General features: G+C 41.5%; 1 pseudogene; it reads left to right on the top strand.

Moving 5' to 3' along the window:
• The first annotated feature begins 8,307 nt into the window (after positions 1 to 8,307).
• LOC111552747 lies at positions 8,308 to 9,211 on the top strand (annotated as a pseudogene).
• Positions 9,212 to 12,364: the final 3,153 nt, after the last annotated feature.

The raw sequence follows: 12,364 nt of genomic DNA, 5'->3' as shown, positions 1-12,364 counted from the left end.
AACTAGAGACAATTATAGGAAAGAAAATTTTTTCAATAAGACATCACAATATTAACATAAACTGTTCACTGTTGAATATCTAAAAGGAAAAAATATTTCCTAAGGAAATCCTCAAAATACATGACAGCTTAATGCAAATTATATATTTTCAATATTTATCCCAATAATTTAAATACTGCAAGGAGGAATACCTTAACTGATAAATATTAACAAAGTGGTTTAAAAACTCAGGTCTTCCCAATATTCTTTTACAAAATAATAAATGTTTAATTTGGTCACATATCCTTTTGGAAGATGCCAGAAGCCAGTTTGGCTTTTCGTTGTTCTTGAGGGAAGTTGAGTTGAAATGCTGAAAAGCACATAGCAATCACAGCTGTGACATTGGTTTAAGATATAGTATTAACTAAAATAAACATTTGATCATAGAAATCATGTTTTACCTGCCATCAGACATTAGGTATTTAATGTTTCCTGGTTTATAACAACAATAAATTACATTTTCTCATAAAAAAAAAAAAAGACCTACTCTGATAATGTTCTGTATCCCGAAAGTAGGATAAGGAAAGCAGGCAGTAGACAGTATCTGCTCTTGGAAAACTGGAAGTTGAAGGACTGTGTTCAAGTCTAGGTTGGACAAGAAGCCATATGTATAACCTGATTTGCTGTGAATGAGAAGTTACTTAATGACTGAAAACCTTTCTGACAGCTATGTTGGTGCTGTGGAATAATGAAAATGAAGGAAGATATTGAAGTTTCCATCTGAGATAGAGAGCAATTGGTATTTAGCTCTTGGAAGCATATTACAAGGAATTGTGATGTGAAGTACAGTGATGTTGTGCAGGGACATAGAAGGTCAAAAAACTTGAACTTCAGTGACTCTTTCACATGAATATCATACACACTTCACAATATCTAATGGGTTGGCTGGCTTATTGATTGACTCGTTTACCTGGCCAAATGCAAGGCTTAGAATTATGATTTTTAATCTTGTTGGATGTTCAATAAGGAAACCTTTTGGTTGGGGAAAACTGAACCCTCCTGCTGAGATAGTAGACTCTTTTGGCTCAGTTTCCATTTCAGAACAGTACCATATTTATCAAATAATTCCTTTAAGTAGCATTTGAGGAAGTTATGGGATTTTAACTTTACTCATTTGTAAGTGATAAAACATTTGTTACCAATATCAATATTGATAAAACATTAATCAATATTAATCCAAAATAATTTATATACATAAATGTACATTATAATGCATACTAATTTATAACACAAACATTATAAAGAAAAAATAAATCTTATTTAAATTTTTATCTATATGCACTATGCCCTTGCCCTGTACAAATAGAAGATACCATCATAAAATAATTTCATTAAAAATGAACAAAATCATTGTTTTAGTGTTTGCTGAACGAACTCTATTCTGCCTGCCTCCAGGTCATGAGGGATATCATCATATTACTTTCACAAAGTAATATTCTATTTTGGAAAATTCCAAACATACAAAGTACGGTATTCTGAACTTATAGGAAAACCTTAAAATGTGGAGATCTCAAGCTTTGTTTCTTAAATAAAAAGTTATTTTCATCAACCTCAAATCAGATTATTGAGAAAAGACTCCACATTTTTATAGGCATGAGCATACAGTTTGGAATCAGCTTCTGTGTTTGTACCATTAATTAGTTTTGATACCTTGGGCGAGTTACTTAGCCTTTTTGATGCCTCATTTTATTCATCTGAAGAATAGTTAGTTCCAACCTAGAGATGTTGTGGATTAATGAGACAAGTGAATAAGAACTGTAACGGTACACAGTAAGTGTTGGATATGTTTTTTTAAATCTCTCTAAGGAAAACAGACATTCCAAGGGCCTTGGAACTCAGGCATGCATAGACAGAAAATCACAAGCAGATATGACTTATATTTGTTGGACAATGAATGCATAACACATGAAACTCTCTGCTTAAGTTTAGGTTTTAAAATATAGAAGGCAAATAGTGTAACTATTATGGAAAACAGTATGAAGTTTCCTAAAATAATTAAAAGCAGAACTACTGTATGATCCAGCAATCCCACTACAGGTGTAGTCGAAGAAAATGAAAACAGTATCTCACAGAGGTATCTCTACTCTCATGTTCATTGGAGCATTATTCACAATAGCCAAGATACAGAAACAATCTAAGTGTCTTAAGTGTCCATGGACAAAAGACTGTATAAAGATTCATCTTTATATATATTACATTATATATATTACATTTATATTATATCACTTTATACATGTACACACAAACATACAATGGAATATTGTTTGGTCTAAAAATAAAATCCTGAACATGAATGAACCTGGAAGACATTATGCCAAATGAGATAAGCCAGGCAAAGAAAGACGAATACTGCATGGTCTCATTCATACATAGAATGTAAAAAAATATAACTTATAAAATCAGAGAGTAGAATGGTGGTTGCTAGAGGCTGGCTGGGGGTTGGGGGAAGTGGGGAGATGTTGGTCAAAGAGTACAAAAAGTTTTAGTTACGTAGGATGACTAAGTTCTGGAGCTCTAATGTCCAGCAAGATGACTATAGCTTACTGTATTCTATACTTGAAATTTGCTAAGAGTGGATCTTAAATGTTCTTACCACGCACACAAAGGTAACTATGTGAGGTGATGGATATATTAAGTAGCTTGACTTTGGTGATTATTTCACAATGTATATGTATCTCAAAACATCACTTCATATATCTTTAAAAAATAGAGGACAGGTCCCTACTTTTATCATACTAAGCAGATTGAAATAACAGACACTGTAATACAAATTTAGAGAATATGTAAATATCTATTGTCCCAGCTCTTGCTAGAATTAGGTGTTTAAAGACTAAGGGAACCCTGGGAGGCCATTAAAAGTCTCTGCAATAGGCTTGGTTGGCATGGTGGCTCACATCTGTAATCCCAGCACTTTGGGAGGCCGAGGCAGAAGAATCCCTTAAATCCTAGAGTTCAAGACAAGCCTGGGCAACATGACAAAACCCTGTCCCTACAAAAAAATTAGGTGGGCTTGGTAGTGCATGCCTGTAGTCCCAGCTACTAGGTAGGCTGAGGTGGGAGGATCATCTGAGCATGGGAGATGGAGTCTGCAGTGAATTGTGACCATACCACTGCACTCCAGCCTAGGTAAGACCCTGTCTTAAAAAAAGAAGTCTCTGTAATTGAATTACATGAATATCCCAACTACTGCACTAGGTCTGGTAATCCAACATGGACTATTTGCATTCCTGCCTGTGATTTCCACAAAATGATGACACTCAGCATCCAGTTTAACAATATGTGCATAGGTAGCATCTGGGGAGTCTGTCTAGCAACTCTTCTTCTTTTCCTCTAATAAATGACCCCTGTCTCCCTTTTTGCATCACATAGAGATGGAACTGTCAATCAGGATGTCCCATCTTTCCCAGCCAAGGGATCAGCCAGGACAATTGAACTTTCCCTTCAGGAATTGAATCTTGAGTGGAGTGACTCAAGGGCTAAAATGGTTGTTGGTAATTCTTTCAGATGGCCATACCCAGAACCCTGTATTAGTCCATTCTCACACTGCTATAAAGATACTGCCTGAGACTGGGTAATTTATAAAGCAAAGACGTTTAAATGACTCACAATTCCACTTGGCTGGGGCGGCCCTCAGGAAACTTACAATCATGGTAGAAGGTAAAGGGGAAGCAAGGACCTTCTTCACATGGTAGCAGGAGAGAGAAGAGCGAAGGAAGAACTTCCAAACACTGATTAAACCATCATATCTAGTGAGAACTCACGATCAGGATAACAGCATGGGGGAACCACCCTCATAATCTAATCACCCCTCTCTCTCGACACGTGGGGAGTATAGGTCCCTCCCTCAACCTGTGAGGATTACAATTCAAGATGAGAGTTGGGTGGGGACACAGAGCCAAACCTTATCAACACAGAAGAGACTGTTTTTGTTCGTTTGGTTGATTTTTTTGCAACCGAGAACCCTAGTGCTTTGCTTTCTGCTTCTTCCAAAGCCTGTTTCTGAACTTTTACTTGGGTGTATGAACTACCAAATATCCTTATGATAATGTCATTATTTTCAATTTAGAATATATTTCTGTTTTATGCAAACAACACCTAATATCAAGAGGTATTACTTAATGTAGTGAAGTTCACTTAATGGTTTTCCCTATTTTTTTTTTTTTTGATGGTTGATGTAAATTCTTAAAATACAATGTACTAAAAAGAAAGGATATATTTGATTTTTGTAATAAATATTTTTAATACAAGTAAATATTTGTAATAGAAGATCAGCACTGAGCAGACTAATAGAATAGATGATGTATGAAATAGGGGAGGAAGCCAGATGGGAAGAGTTCTACTTCAAACTTGCCCCAGGAATTGAGTATTCCTCTTACTTTTTCTTGTTAAGGACCTTGATCAAGTCGCTTAACCTCTCTTTCAGAGTCAGTTTCCTCATATGCAATGTGGAGGTAATAATGCTGTTATTAAAAAGTTTCTATAATTATTGACTGAGATGATGCATAGGAAAGTGCCTGGCATACAACTTGACTCATGTTATGAACTTTATAAATAAAAGTCATTTATTATTATCTAAAGAATTATTCAGGTATTTCTCCTTTAGCAGATAGCGAGGTCTGTATCTATCTTCTTTGCCACTATATCTGTAGTTCCAAGCATAATGCTTAACATATATGATGCTAATTAAATATTGGTTGAATGAATGAGAAAAATAAAAGCAAAATAAAAAACAGAGCCATTTTGGAGACTACATCACCCTTGATATTTAATTTGTTTCTGGTTTTATTCTAGTTAGATTTTAGAAATTACTAATTTTCATAGATAATATTTTAAATACATGTATCTTGAAGTTTTAGGATTTACTGCAATTACTGAGTAGTTAGAAAGAGGGACTGTGGGAAACTTATCTTTTAGCTGTTGAATATTCTACCACTTGTTAGCATTTCTTATAAATGTCAACATAAGAGGAGAATGGAGGCTTAGAAATATAGTCCCTGTTCAGTGTTAGGTGTCCACTCATTGTCCACAGCATATCAGGAGCATGCACATGTCCTTATCATTTAATGTGGTGCTCCTTTTTTTTGTCCTACTGTTCTTGTTTGTCCTATTTTTGCCCTAGCAATCTTACAGAGACTTACATTTTAAAAGAAAGACTTAGGGAATACTGTAAATTTTCTAAGTAATGGCATATATAGAAGTTCAAATACACTCTTAGTCTTAATAGTAGATACATTATTCCAGGGCTTACACACACAAAAACGGTCAGGCTGGCAGCATATGACCCTTTGGGGAGTATACGTTATGTTAAAAATGTAGTACGCATGCCTGTATTCCTAGCACTTTAGGAGGCTGAGGTGGACAGATTACTTAAGCCCAGAAGTTCTAGACCAGCCTGGGCAACATGGAAAACCCTGTCTCTACAAAAAAAAAAAAAAAAAAAAAAAAGAAAACATACAAACCCAGGCACGGTGGTGTGCACCTGTAGTCCCAGTAGCTTGGGAGACTGCGGAAGGAGGATCATCTGAGATCAGGAAGTTGAAGCTACAGTGAGCCGAGATTGCACCACTGCACTCCAGTCTGGGTGATGGAATGAGACCCTTTCTCCAAAAAAAAAAAAAAAAAAAGTGTATCTAAATATTTGGTTTTATACATTTTTTTCAAATATTGCTGTTTTAAAATAATTGTTTTGAGCGTTAGTAGAATGTTATGGCACAAATGACACATGCTAGTTTAGGTCATATTCACAAAATTATAAGAATATTACAGATGATTTTATTGTTAACATAAACATTAATCATTGGTTCAACATATCTATACACATATTTATATATGTGGTTTATATATATGCACTATGTATTGATATAAATGATATTGTTTTATCAAAAACTTACATGCATAATAAAAATCCAAGTGATAAAAGTTTCTTCAATGTAAACTAAGTTTCCCTCCCAAGGCAGACCACCAAGACCCACTTCCTGAATGCCAAAGTTCTACTCTTCAGAGAAAATTGCCATCGCTAGTTTTCTCCTTATTCTTGCAGAAATGCCCAACATATATATGTTATTTATGCATATCACTTTTTAAAATTCAATATCGGAGCACTTTTCTGCACTGTGCTTTTTTTAACCACTTTATCATGGAGATTTTATTCCATATCAGCACATATTAAATGATACATCTAACAATGAAATATGAATGAAAATGCAGTGGAACCCCTGAAGCACCAAGATGTGATTCTCCTGCTGATATAATCCTACTTCCCATTTTATGGATAAGGAGACAGGCTCAAGGAGGTAATGTGAAAAATGGGACAGTGGCCTGGTGCAGTGGCTCACGCGTGTAATCCCAGCGCTTTGAGAGGCCGAGGTGGGCAGATCACGAGGTCAGGAGATCGAAACCATCTTGGCCAACATGGTGAAACCCCATTTCTACTAAAAATATTAGCCGGGTGTGATGGTGCATGCCTGTAGTCCCAGCTACTCAGGAGGCTGAGGCAGGAGAATTTCATGAAACTGGGAGGTGGAGGTTGCAGTGAGCCAAGATTGTGCCACTGCACTCCAGCTAGGCGACAGAGTGAGACACTGTCTCAAAAAACAAAACAAAAAAAGAAAATGAGACAGTAACAGAGCAAAGACTAGAGCATTCTGGTTCTCCATCCTGTGACTTTGCATGACACCCTGGAGATAAGTTCAAGAAGTCCTAGAAAATCTGCATCTGGGGAAAACTAAAATATTAAAAGGAAGAGGAAAAAAATCATGGATATAACTATGATGAGCCATTCACACGATTAAATTTCAAAGGGTTCAGGGATCCTGTGTTAAAAGTTTTGCCTGGAAGAGCTTCTATTTCTGACTCAGTTACCGATAAAAACCTGGAGCAGATATTTAGAGCCCTCTGGAGTCTTGCTATGGTTTGAGTCTGAGTGTAATGAGATGCCGCTGCAGTTGCCAGCTCTCTACTTAATTACTAGCCAGTAAGAAGGAACCAGATTCCTTCACCTGCCGCTCTAGCCCCACAGCTGAGCTTCTGCCCTGCTGCGCTCCTAGCTTGGAGAGTGGTGGGTCCAAGGGAACTTCCCTATAGGCTGCCAAGAGTCTAGGCTACTTTTGCTAAGGGTTGTTCTGTTCTGTGCCTGAGCCTTGGGTCCCAGGTCGGCCCAGTACATCAATTAGAGCTCCAGGGGCTCTTTTCGTATAAATACTCTACCTAATTAGGCAAGATATTTTATAAGCTAAAAATTCTACAGAGATCTTGCATTATCAAATACATTGGGGAGACGATCATTTTCTATTATTTTTAATACCTTACTTTTCTCCTAGGCTAAACTAACTCACCAGGGATCTAGCTGCTATCTGGAAGCCCCATCTAACTGCATCTCACAAAATCACCAAATTTCTCCTCTATGGGAACTTTTCTGAGCTATCTAGCAAACCACCATTTAAGTTTACATATAATTGTGAATTCAGAGGTATACCATTCTTCTAATAGATTGCTATAGTTTAACAGACTTAGAAGTTAAAGCATTGAAAATATTTAAAGAAGCCAGTGGATCCTGACTTTCAATTCAATTCTGTAAACGACTTTTGAGACCATACTTAGTATATGTAAGAATCAATATTAGCTATGTGCTGGGGGCCCCTGTCCTGGGAGTCTAGCTCTTCTGTTACCATTCCCTGAACTGTGTCTGTCCCTGAGCTTAGACTGTACTGCTATACTGCTCCCTGCACATGACAATAACCTATGGGCAGTTTTCCAAGTTTAGGATTAGGGTTGGGCAGGGTGAATGATCAATATAATAGTTTCTACCCCAAGGAGCTCACACTCAAGCAAAGAATTTAATGCATGGATGAGTAGCTATAATACAAGTAGACATCCTTTAACTATCACGTATGCCTTGTGGGTTTTAAGAGGGAATATGGGCCTTGGGGGGTGGGGAAGCTTCTGGTTGGCCAACAGTGAAGAGGTGGTGGCAGTGGTGGAAGAAGAGGTGGCAGCGCGGGTAAGGAGCCTGGAAATGTGAGCGGGGAGGGTAGGTGGTTTGGACCCCCTGGACCTCCATCGTCTCTAGGAAGCATTTGACTGGAGGAATATTTGGAGCAGCTGCTTTTGGACAAATTCTTCTGTTAAAAAGCCAGTTGATGCCACTTGCTTTTGGAGTGGTGGGTTGGCTGGCTCCTCCAGCTGACGGCATTTTGAGGTATGTGGGCCAGCTGTAGCCAGGGCATCCAATCCAGAGGGGTCCGCTCTAGAGGTGGGGCCACCAGCACAATGGGTCAATGTGTCACCAAGTGCAAGAATCCCTCATCGACCCTGGGCAACACGAATGGAGCCCGTGACCCCAGCAGCAAATCGGGTGCACCAGCAGGTGGCCTGCAGGCCACCGTGAGGAGCAGGTGCCACCCTACGGCAAGCCAGGTGGGAACATCCTCATTAATGGGACCAAGAAGGTGGAGGCTGTCGCTGAGGCCTGCCAGCAGCTAACGCTCAGGAGAGTCTACATTCAATGCCGTGGAGTCTTCCCTGCAGAGGTTGGAAGAACTGTTCAGGTGCTACAAAGATGAGTGGAAGGTTGCAATTTTGGAGGAAGGGGTGGAGTAGTTTTGCGATGACCTTTGTGTCGACCCCACAGAATTTTGAATGCTGCTCTTGGCTTGGAAGTTCGAGGCTGCAACCATGTCCAGATTCAACAGGAAGGAGTTTTTTGTTGGCTGCAAAGCAGTAAGTGCAGACAGTATTGACGGAATCTGTGCACAGTTCCCTAGCCTCTTTACAGAAGCTAAACAAGCGGATACATTCAAGGATCTCTACCAGTTTACATTTCAGTTTGGCCTAGATGCTGAAGAAGGGCGACGGTCACTGCACCGGGAAATAGCCATTGCACTGTGGAAACTAGTCTTTACCCAGAACAGTCCTCCGGTATTGGACCAATGGCTGAACTTCCTAAGAGAGAACCCCTCAGGGATCAAGGACATCACCCAGGACACTTGGAACATGTTCTTTAACTTCACTCAGGTGAGGTCCTGACCTCAGCAACTACAGCAAAGATGAGGCCTGGCCAAGCCTCTTCGATATGTTTGTGGAGTGGGAAATGGAGCAAAGGAAAAGAGAAGGGGAAGGGACAGGTACACTCAGCCCACGGCCTGAGCACTCGTATCCCAAGAAGCAGACTTAGTGGCTCTGTCCCAGGAGCAGCAGCAAAGATTTGCTACTGCCCTGCAGCCAACCAAGGCATTAGACCTTTCTGGAAATTACTGAAGATCTGGACATTTTCTATTTTACATCTTTCTCTGCCTTGTATCTGAAAGGGCTCTAATATGCTTTCTCATATTTTAGGCACTTTTTACAATTTTTGTTATTTTTGTTTCTTTTTAGGGGGGGGAGTCTCCAAAAATATTTGAACCTGGCTACATACATTTTGTGTATTTTTGTTTGAAGTCTTGCATAGAATGAGCCCACTATTTATTGCACAAATTAGATTTGTGTCTGTGTGTGTGTGTGTGTGTGTGTGTGGCAGGGTGCAGAACAGGGAAGGGGGATGGGACTGTTAGGTTGAATTAACATCACCAGATGATACAATGTCAGATCTCAGTTTTGTATATTGTTTCTCAGGGAAGGTCTGTGCTATGCATAGTGCTGTTTACATGGTTGAATTTAGGTTGTAATGATTATTTTAAAATATTTTAATAGCAACATTAACTGTTAACCACATTGCATTAATTCCCAGATGATTCAGAGCTCTTGGAGAGCCAGGGCCAGCCAAGAGCATTCTAAGTCTGGTGACAACCCCCTTTTAAGTTAATTTATCCAAAACCTTTATTTCGCTCACTTCTTTTTAATTCTTTCTTTGCACTATTGCATTTCATGTTGAATTTATCCATCAATATTTTGCACCTGTCAGTCAAGTGGACATATTTTGTAAGAACACATTGTACAGAGACCCACTTGAGCACTGAATGCAGAGAAAGCAGTGTTACTTCAGTTTTGCTGGAAGTAGGCTTCTTGGATAGTTTTCTTTCTTTGATGAAGTTTCTGTATTTTCATGTTGTAAGTGGAAATACTTTTTTTCATTTGCCTTGGAGCCAAAATGTTCGTTCCTGGTGGTAGGGAAACTGTGCCTGCGGACCACCGAACGTAAAGGAAAACTGTGGTATGGAGCTCTGCTTGAATTAAAAACTTCTTTTTTTCTTTGAGTCTCCTTAGCTACTTGTCTGGCAAGTGCAGGAACCAGGTATTGGCCTGAAGTCTGCCAAACATATGTAACACTTAAATGTGTGCCGTTTCCCTTCGTGCCACATCCATGTTGTCACTTAACCCCCAGGAGGTTTTTATTATCTTTTTGTTAACGTCAGGCTGTGAGGTACATGGATGTGCTTTGGTCAAGGAATAGGCCGAGGCGGATACCCAGGCCTGCATGACTCAGTGAGTTTGGCATGCAAGTGCACACCTCCACTTGTTGTATAACTTGTTTGTGTAAGTTCACACTTGGCACTGAGCCACTATTGCTGTAAAAGGTATAACTGCCCTGTTGACGCTATGCACAAGGGACATGTCTCTTGGGGCTTGACTCAACTCAACATGGCTTGACATGGTGGGCATGCTGGCGCCCAGAGAAAGAGAGAGTCAGAGCTGTCCGTCTTTACAGACAGACAGAGGGGAGCCAGGAAACAGCTCCGCTCCATCGTGCCCAGAGAGAGAAAGAGTTAAGCCGCTGACCCTGAAGCCAGGGGAGAGCAGGCCATGCAGCTGCAGGTGTGGGGGCAGCAGGGGCCACAGAGCCAGAGCAGACAGCTGAGTTACAGGTGAACAGTGTAGAGAGCTAGTGTGAGAAAGCTGTTGATGAGAGCCGCTGCTGAATAAAATCTTTCACCTGCCTACGGCCCCGCGAGGGTTCTTTCTGCTCACCCACCCACTCCCTCCAGACCTCATCATCACCTTTGGCATAGTCATGAACCTGACAATTGCGAGGTTGGCAGGATGAGGTGAGTAGGTCTTCAGCCCCTGAGGGCTCCCAGGTCAGCTATGTGGCCGAAGCACGGGCTGTACCCGGTGGCAGCGGTGCTGCTCGGATGAACCCAAAGGGAAACGCAGAAGGCAGTGGAGAGGTCTCCTGCAAGTGTGGGAATACACAGCACCAAGAAGGAATGCGCCTTTGCTGGCAGCGTCGGATGGGCGTCTCTGACTGCACTGCGGGAAGTACATGCTCAGTTTCACAGGTAAGGGGCCTCTCGGTGCAAGCTGAGCCCCTGGGGACCCAACTGCACAGCTTGGAGCAGGACCTGGGGGTGGGAGACCTCCAGGCACAAGCAGGGCACTTAGAGGCCCAGATAAACAGCCTGGAATAGGAATTAGCAACAGCTGTCAGCCTGACCTTGAGCCCGTCCTCCTGGCGGGATACTCCCATTCAGTCTGACGCCGAGGAGGCTCCTCCACTTCAGGATCACCCTGTGATCTGTCAGAAGGTAGAACATGAGCAGCCAGTGGGATCCCAGGGGAGATCCCAGGAGCGCCCCCCCCGCCCCACAGTGGTGGAACACACCTCTTATAATGCTTATACCCCCACTGAGTTGAGGGAAGTAGGCAAACAGTCCAGCAGCGTAGGAAGGAGCTGATAGCATTTCTTGCTCCACCTCTGAGATAGAGAAGCTGGTTTCTATCACAACTCACCCCTCCCTTCATCGGCGGTTGCAGCTGTGCCAACGGTTGACACAAGGGCAAGGTGACTACACGCAAATCAAGTGGCTGATGGCAGCCATATGGACTGTTTGGAACGGTGCCAGAGAGACACCAGAAACTGTGAGTAAATGACAATCATACACTGATTTGGTGCAGGTGCTCCGGGAGACGGAGATGCAGAAGCATTTGATCGGAATCCCTGGGGCCAGACGATGAATGCTTTACCTCCCCCACGAGGGATCTTGTGCTGAGTTCAGCGGCCCCTGATGCTTTGGCTCTCTAGCTGCTGTTCTCACCCCTTATGTAGGGCACCGCATACATGAAGTGACTACTGCTATGGCAGCCTTTGGGGAGGCAGAAGGCGGGACCTGGGAGTCCACGCCATAAAGAAGGGGAAGGTGCCCCCTTCACAAGTAACCATCCCACGAGATTAAAAGGCGCCCCAGAGAGTGACCCACATGCAAATATAGATTGGTTTACTTGCAGCTGGGGTTGCTAGGGAGAAAATTGACAGGCAACTCAATGGAATGCTGTTGGCTCTGTGGAGGCAATTGTCCCCAGAGCTGCAATTCTGAAGAATGCCCAAGGAGGGGCAAGACAATGTTGTTCAACCCAGCCCCACGTGGAAACTGCAGCTCAAGGACTATTTGCA

Source organism: Piliocolobus tephrosceles, chromosome 6 (genome assembly GCF_002776525.5).
Source record: "Piliocolobus tephrosceles isolate RC106 chromosome 6, ASM277652v3, whole genome shotgun sequence".
Lineage (NCBI taxonomy): Eukaryota > Metazoa > Chordata > Mammalia > Primates > Cercopithecidae > Piliocolobus > Piliocolobus tephrosceles.
Note: the sequence above shows the minus strand (reverse complement) of the source record. Positions and strands in the feature narration are given on the sequence as shown.